We start from the raw sequence: 6,999 nt of genomic DNA, 5'->3' as shown, positions 1-6,999 counted from the left end.
ATTTTTTGATTTAGCATTTTTGTATCCATTTGTTTCTTTTTCTGAATTCATTTCATTGTTAGATTGACTGTTATTGCAAAATAAATATCAACCACTGTGCATTCACGGTGGTCTTCATTATCAACCTACTGAAACAGTCGTGAATCCCTTTTTTCAACACTCGTGTGCATTGTTGCAAGCCACCCATGTTGTGTAGCGTGCACCACGATACCCTCACTGCATCAAAATGGTATCAGAGCCCAGGCCCTCTTCCTTGGTCAAAGACATGTTGCAAGAAGCGAGGGACGATCCTATGAGCAAGAAGGCGCGAGAGGAGACCGACAACGAAGATCTGATGATACATATGATGGATATGTTGACAACGATCCAGGAAGATCTGCTACGCCTAGACAAGGAGGTAGTCGGTCTGTCGAAATGCGTGGATGGGATCGAGGCACGGATGGTCATTCTTGAATCATCGGTGGATGCGCACGCAATGCAAATGAACTAGTCAGGCGAGCGTGCGATTAACCCTGCGGATCCCACAACCACCGGTCTAGCCTAGTTGACGTTCTGGTGTGTGGCGCGATGAGAGAGCATTGAGGAGGCCCTGCACAGGGATGCGGGTCATGGCAACCTCTTGCAACCGGTACCCTTTTCTCACCTAGGCATGCTCGCAGCTATCGATTCCGGAGTGGGGGTTGTTCGGCCGAACCGAGTGTTCGCTAACAGACCCTCCAACTATGGAGTGAATGCACATGCCCGACCTCGATCCACGACCCCAGGTCCATAGGCCAGACCTGGTCTGCCTGGTCCTAGCATGGCCAAGGGTCAGGGTGTTGGCACCGCAGCGTCGGCCAGGCTGGGGGCTGATCAGGTCCAATTTTCTGAGACTGCGCGTGGGGGCACTGCTGCAGCTCACCAGCGCGCAAGGGGTCACGGACCCTTGTGGATGAGTCCAAACCCGAGAGGGTCTGGCCCAAAACTAGGTGTTGTAGGGCCCAGACCCGACTCAAAACTAGTCTCGAACCCCTTCTTCCAACCTGCCCAGTTCAAGGTTTGTCCTGGATTTGGCCCAACCCAACCATTTTGACCCTAGCATGAGATTCAAGACCCACCCAGGCCTGCATCGGACCCAGATGGAGCTCCCGTTTTACTTTAAGTCGGGTCAAAACCAGACCTATAATCATATGGATTGTGGATCAAGTTCAAACCAAGCCTTTTACCCCCTCAACTCGATCCCAGATCCAACCTATCCAAATCTAGGTCCGACAATTACTTTAGGGTCACACCGGATCCAAAACCAATCGGGTTCAAATTCAAATTACAATCAACACCAAATCTAAAACCCCTACCCAAACCCAAATCCAACTCAAATCCGAACCCATTATTCTACCCAAATCTAGACCCCTATTCCAATCCAAAATCCAACCCCTATACCCTATCCACATCCAACCCCAAACTATTATTCGAACCCAAACCCTAACCCAAACCAAACCTATCATCCAAATCCAAACTCTAACTCTATTACATACCCAGTCTATCCCCCTTTATTGAGACCACCTCCCCCACCAGATCCTCAGCAGCAATTTCAACCAGTTCCTCCTCCTGCTCGGAACCGGCTGAGACTGCCTTCAGCAACAACAGTACTGGTACAACATGAGTCGGCGCGCCCAGAGCGCCAGCCACAGGGTGATAGAGATCGACGCCCTCAGCAGGTCACGAGGCACATGCTGATGATAATAGACAACGAAGAGTTTTATAAACAGCAGAAACCACCGACTCTGCAGGATGTCGAGACCTTAATAATCATTTTGAAGGAGGCTTTGCGGCATCTCCTATGGGCGGTTCCTATAAAGAACTCTGCAGGACAGAAATCTATTGCAAATCTTTCCAGTCACAAGCGGCTTTCGATTGAATTTATTGACCAAAGAATTAGTATTGTGACATCTGAGCTTTTGGCACAGTTGCAAGATTGGAATAGCATGCGACAATTTATATCACATGATGACTTTCATGCTCATGAAGCAATCAACAAAAATTTCTTTCCTCAGGTTGTAAGTGAAAACACGAGAGCCACCAACATATTAAAGCAATCTCCTTTTCTGGTGCCATTTAGGAACAAAGTTAAAATTTACACTTCACAGTTGGGAGCTATACGACAATCAAATGGGGCTCATGCTGTTTTCACTAGACATTGATTTAGAATAAGACATGATCGAATTGTTGAAGATGCATTTAGTCAGTTGAGCCTATTGTCTGAAAAGGATCTTAAGGGAATGATTCATGTGACATTTGTCAATGAATTGGGAGTCAATGAGGCTGGCATAGTTGGAGGAGGGGTTTGTAAGGATTTTATGGAAAACATAACAGAGTTGCTCTTGATGTGCAATATGGCCTATTCAAGGAAACCTATGATCACATGTTATATCGAAACCCTACCTCAGGAATGATACATGAACAACACTTCCAGTTTCTTGGAGCTGTCCTTGGAAAGGCAATGTTTGAGGGTATTCTTGTCAAAATGCCGTTTGTGACTTTCTTCTTGAGCAAGTTGAAGCAGAAGCATAACTACCTCAATGACTTGCCTTCTTTGGACCCAGAATGGTACCAACACCTTCTTTTCTTGAAGCATTATAAAGGTGACATTTCTGAGTTAGGGCTGTATTTCGTAGTCATAAATAATATGGTAAGCACACTGAAGAGGAGCTCCTTCCAGGTGGACAAGATTTACATCTCATACAACCAGATTGGATAGAGATATTCAAGGAGCATGAGCTCTAGCTCCTTATTTCAGGATCACTTGATGGTATGGATGTTGATGACTTATGCTCAACTGCACATTATGCTGGTGGATATCATGAGAAGCATCCTAACATTGAGATGTTTCGGGAAGGCCTAAGGGGCTTCTCACCAGAGTACCAAAAGAAATTTTTGAAGTTTGTTACTAGATGCTCTCGTGGACCCCTTCCTGGATTCAAGTATTTGGAACCAAGATCTTATATACAAAGGGCCGCTACTGAAAGTGTGTTTGATCTATATGCATATTGTAGTGACAATAAGTCATCAGAGCCGACTTCTTCCCAACCAGAGGAGAATGATGCAGAGCAGGTCCAGAACGTCCTAGACATCAGCATGAAGAATGCTCCGGGTCCCAGACCAGACCCAAGACCCGGGTCCACCTACAACCTTTAAAAGGCCCAATCTAGGGTTGCGTGCAGATAGAGAAGATTGGATCACCGCAGCTTTTGGTTTTTCGGAGTTTTCTGATTACCTTTCCAGCATTCGCTTTTTTAGCATTTTTCGATTTATCGTTTTTGTATCCACTTGTTTCTTTTTCTGAATTCATTTCATTGTTAGATTGACTATTATTGCAAAATAAATATCAACCACTGTGCATTCATAGTGGTCTTCATTATAAACCTACTGAAACAACCGTGAATCCCTTTCTTTAGCACCCGTGTGCGTTGTTGCAAGCCACCCACATTGTGTCGCATGCACCACGATACCCTCACTACATCAGAAACACTTTAGTTGAAACTCATATTGGAAAGTTGTTTTGACCGAATCTAATTCTATGGGTGTCTTCAAAATAGTCAGAATAGTAGAATTCCACTTTTGGATTGTATTTTTTTATGTAAAAATAAGATTTTACGAAGATTGATAATTTGGAACATTGTAGGCCATTGATTTTTCAACTCCTGCAAAATCTTACATACATGCATAATGACATTTACATACATGTAGAATGACATGATCCAAGTCTAGATTTATACTAACCCAAAGATGACATGATCCAAGTATAGATTTATACTAACCAAAGATGTAGGTCACATCTGCAGGGTGGGTTGTACAAAAAGCATAAAAAAGTTTAAAAATATTACCAGTTTTTACTAAAGGTTCCTTACACACAAGGATAACAAACATTAGCACCATCTATACAGGGTTAATATTTAGTGCTATTTAAGGCATCGACCTATTGACTATAAAAAAAAACTTTTTAATTAGATCTTCTGGATGTGATTTATAAGTTTTTTTTTAGAAAACCCTCATTTTTCTGTTTCTTTTTCTTTCTTTCTTTCTTTTTTTTTAAGGCAAGCTTAGGGATATTTCCTGTAGACTTCCAACCTAAGACCCTTTTTTTTATTTCTTCGTATAATTAAGGTGGGAGATAACCACTCGTGGGATTCAAACCTGAGGATCTCTGATTTTTTATTTTTTTGAGAGAGAGAACTGGGGATCTCTCAATTATGACAGCACAGCCTAACCATCCAGTTACCTTAGTCGGCCTTATGGAGCCCTCATTGTGATAGTGCAACTTACCATCTATGTATCTCATTCAACTGCCGAGATCATGGTTTAGACAAGTCCATGTCAAGTGAACTAATCTGTATAAGCCATAGTTGGCAAACCCGGCGAGTTGACTTAGGAGTCGCCCGAGTCAACCTCGATCAGACCCCAACTGGGTCACCAATTCAGGACCACCGATCCACATGCCACTTATGTCTTTTGTCATGCATTTCATGGTTTTAATGCATAATTCTTATAAAATGATAATTTTTATAAAGAATCATCTATTTTTAAATCATGATATCAACAATTGTATATAGTTGAATATTTATATAGCTTAGTCATTGATGTCATGTGCTAAATTTAATGATTATATAGTTTGAAGTTTGATTTTTACCATGTCTTAATACTAAAAAATTCATGTCCTAACTCGTCCGAATTACCAAGTCAGGCTGCTGACTCACAAGTCAAGTGTCAGGTGATCTGAATCCAAGTTACGAGTTTGCCAACTATGGTATAACCTAGTTGGATAACTGAGAAAAAACCACCTTGTCATCTCATTCAACCCATGAGTACAAGAAAAAAAGCCTTTACTGGCGCGTCCCCAGAGGCCATGAGCACTCATCTTGTTTGAATAACCAGGTCCCCCTTTCCCGGTAGGGAGTAACTTGGTGATGTTCACCACACCACCCCTACCAGGTGAGTGGAACCCTTGTGGGCACTAAACTAGATACATTGACATAGCTGATAAGGGCATAACCAAATCAACCGTAAATAGGGCTGGGAAACAAGATGAGTGCTCATGTTTGGTCGTAAATAGCTAATTTGAACTCAGGAAATAGGCTCGACCAGTCGAACAAGAACAACCAATGGTCTCTTCGACACAGCTTGTATAAGTTCATTAATTAATAATAAATATATTTTATCATAGAGTGTAGATAGGAAAGGATATGAATGCTTTGAACCTCACCGAGGACATGGCATTGGATAGAAATGAATGGAGGAGAAGGATTCATGTGGAAGACCCAGAATGATTTTCTTTTTTTATTCATATCACTGACCCCAATTGTTTTGGGATGAAGGCGTATTAGTTGTTGTTGTATAGAGCATAGATGGTTGAAGTATTTGGCTTGCAAGCAATAAGTTTACAGTCCACCTGATAGGTTGGAATAATTTTTTATTTTGTAAATGAACCTGTTTGAGCTTGTCTCAATAGGTTTAGGGTCCAAATTTTATTATTTTCAACTATGAAAAAATATATTTTGTTTGTAAAAGAGCTGGCTTATGCTCGGCTTGTTTAGATTAGCTCTTCATGAGCTCAAGCTCGACTCGGCTCGATACAAGAATGAGCAGAGGTTGTTTGGCTCGTTTACTAGCCCTAACCGCAAGTAGAGCAGACTAGATACTGGGTGTGTTGCCAGATGACGACCTCAACCCAAGGCAATTCAACTTAGTAGCCCCAAATCATGATTTTGCCAAAGAAAAGAAAAGAAAAGGTGATTACTAATGGTCTTCTTTCACATGGACTGCTTTAAAAACAATCAATTATTGTGAAGGATTTTTTTCTTTATGCATTTTCTTTTGGGATTTTTTCACGTGTATGATATCACATGATTTAGATAGAGGCTGAATTGAGGAATTGGAGCCAGCAAATACCACCTCAACTCCTTCATTTCCGCCTCAAGGGGGGTTGCCCCAGTGGAAGTAGATCAGGTCATGCTGAACATGAGCGTTTTTGCTCATGCCGACATCCTGGCCGTCTGTTTGCATTTTGGATGAATGCCACATGGTTTTGTTGACTTTTGAGCTTTTTAAAATGCAAATCGGATGGCCACGATGTCGGCATGAGCAAAAATGCTCATGTTCAGCATGACCTGATGCCGCAGTGAGGTGGGGCCTTGGCTGCTAGACGGTCTGTCAAGGTTCGATTTTCATGAGCTCACCCAACAGAGAATATTTTTTTTTGTTTTTAATTGATAAAAAAATGGGTGGTTGATTTCTCACTGGGTGTAAGGGTGACTTTAACTAGTGGGCTCCATAAGGACTTTGGTGTAGGTGACCCCATCCAAGGTTTACCTCGCAAGGAGGCATGCCCATTAAAATTATTATTAAAATAGTGTAGAACATGTTGGCATCTCTGTCACCTAGACGTGAGGACCACATAACATGTTTCTGTGACATAGAAGCAAGGTAAAATTTAGACATCTTTATATGCTGGTTGCCAGCGGGGTGCTTGTTAGGGTGCTGAGATGAAGGCATTGGATCAAACCCCACTGGTGCATGAATGTATCAATAGCTTTGAGAGGTGGGCCACGTGAGTTAGGGTGGTCGTGGGGCCTCACCCCGGGTTTTCCTCGCTTTGGTTAGGGTTTCTCATCATAAAAAAAAACAAAGACAGCTTTATAATTATGTGTACCATGAGGTTTTATCATGTCTAATACACATCAAGATTTGATTTTTGAGATGGTGAATAACCCACAATTCATGAATTGTGGGCTAAAAATTCATGAAGATAAAAGATGATTTATAAATGTTAGCGTCAAACTAAAAAACGTCACATAAAATAGTAAATAAAATATGCTAAACATGATCCAAAGGTTAGGTTTTGTTTTTTAAGTATAAATTAAGTGGGTACCACCATAAGTGAGTGGTTCAAGACCACAATAATAGCACCCTTGTTTAATCGAAGTCAAAATAAAAAAATAAAAGAAAGGATTTATGACAGAAAAG

The 6,999-nt window shown here is 41.6% G+C and overlaps 1 pseudogene; it reads left to right on the top strand.

The window, feature by feature from the left end:
* Positions 1-799: 799 nt before the first annotated feature.
* Positions 800-5,661, top strand: LOC149836961 (E3 ubiquitin-protein ligase UPL6 pseudogene; annotated as a pseudogene).
* The last annotated feature ends 1,338 nt before the right edge of the window (positions 5,662-6,999 follow it).

Source organism: Nuphar pumila, chromosome 5 (genome assembly GCF_984573655.1).
Source record: "Nuphar pumila chromosome 5, dmNupPumi1.hap1.1, whole genome shotgun sequence".
In the NCBI taxonomy this organism is placed as follows: domain Eukaryota; kingdom Viridiplantae; phylum Streptophyta; class Magnoliopsida; order Nymphaeales; family Nymphaeaceae; genus Nuphar; species Nuphar pumila.
The sequence above is the reverse complement of the archived record's forward strand: the minus strand, read 5'-3'. Positions and strand labels throughout refer to the sequence as shown.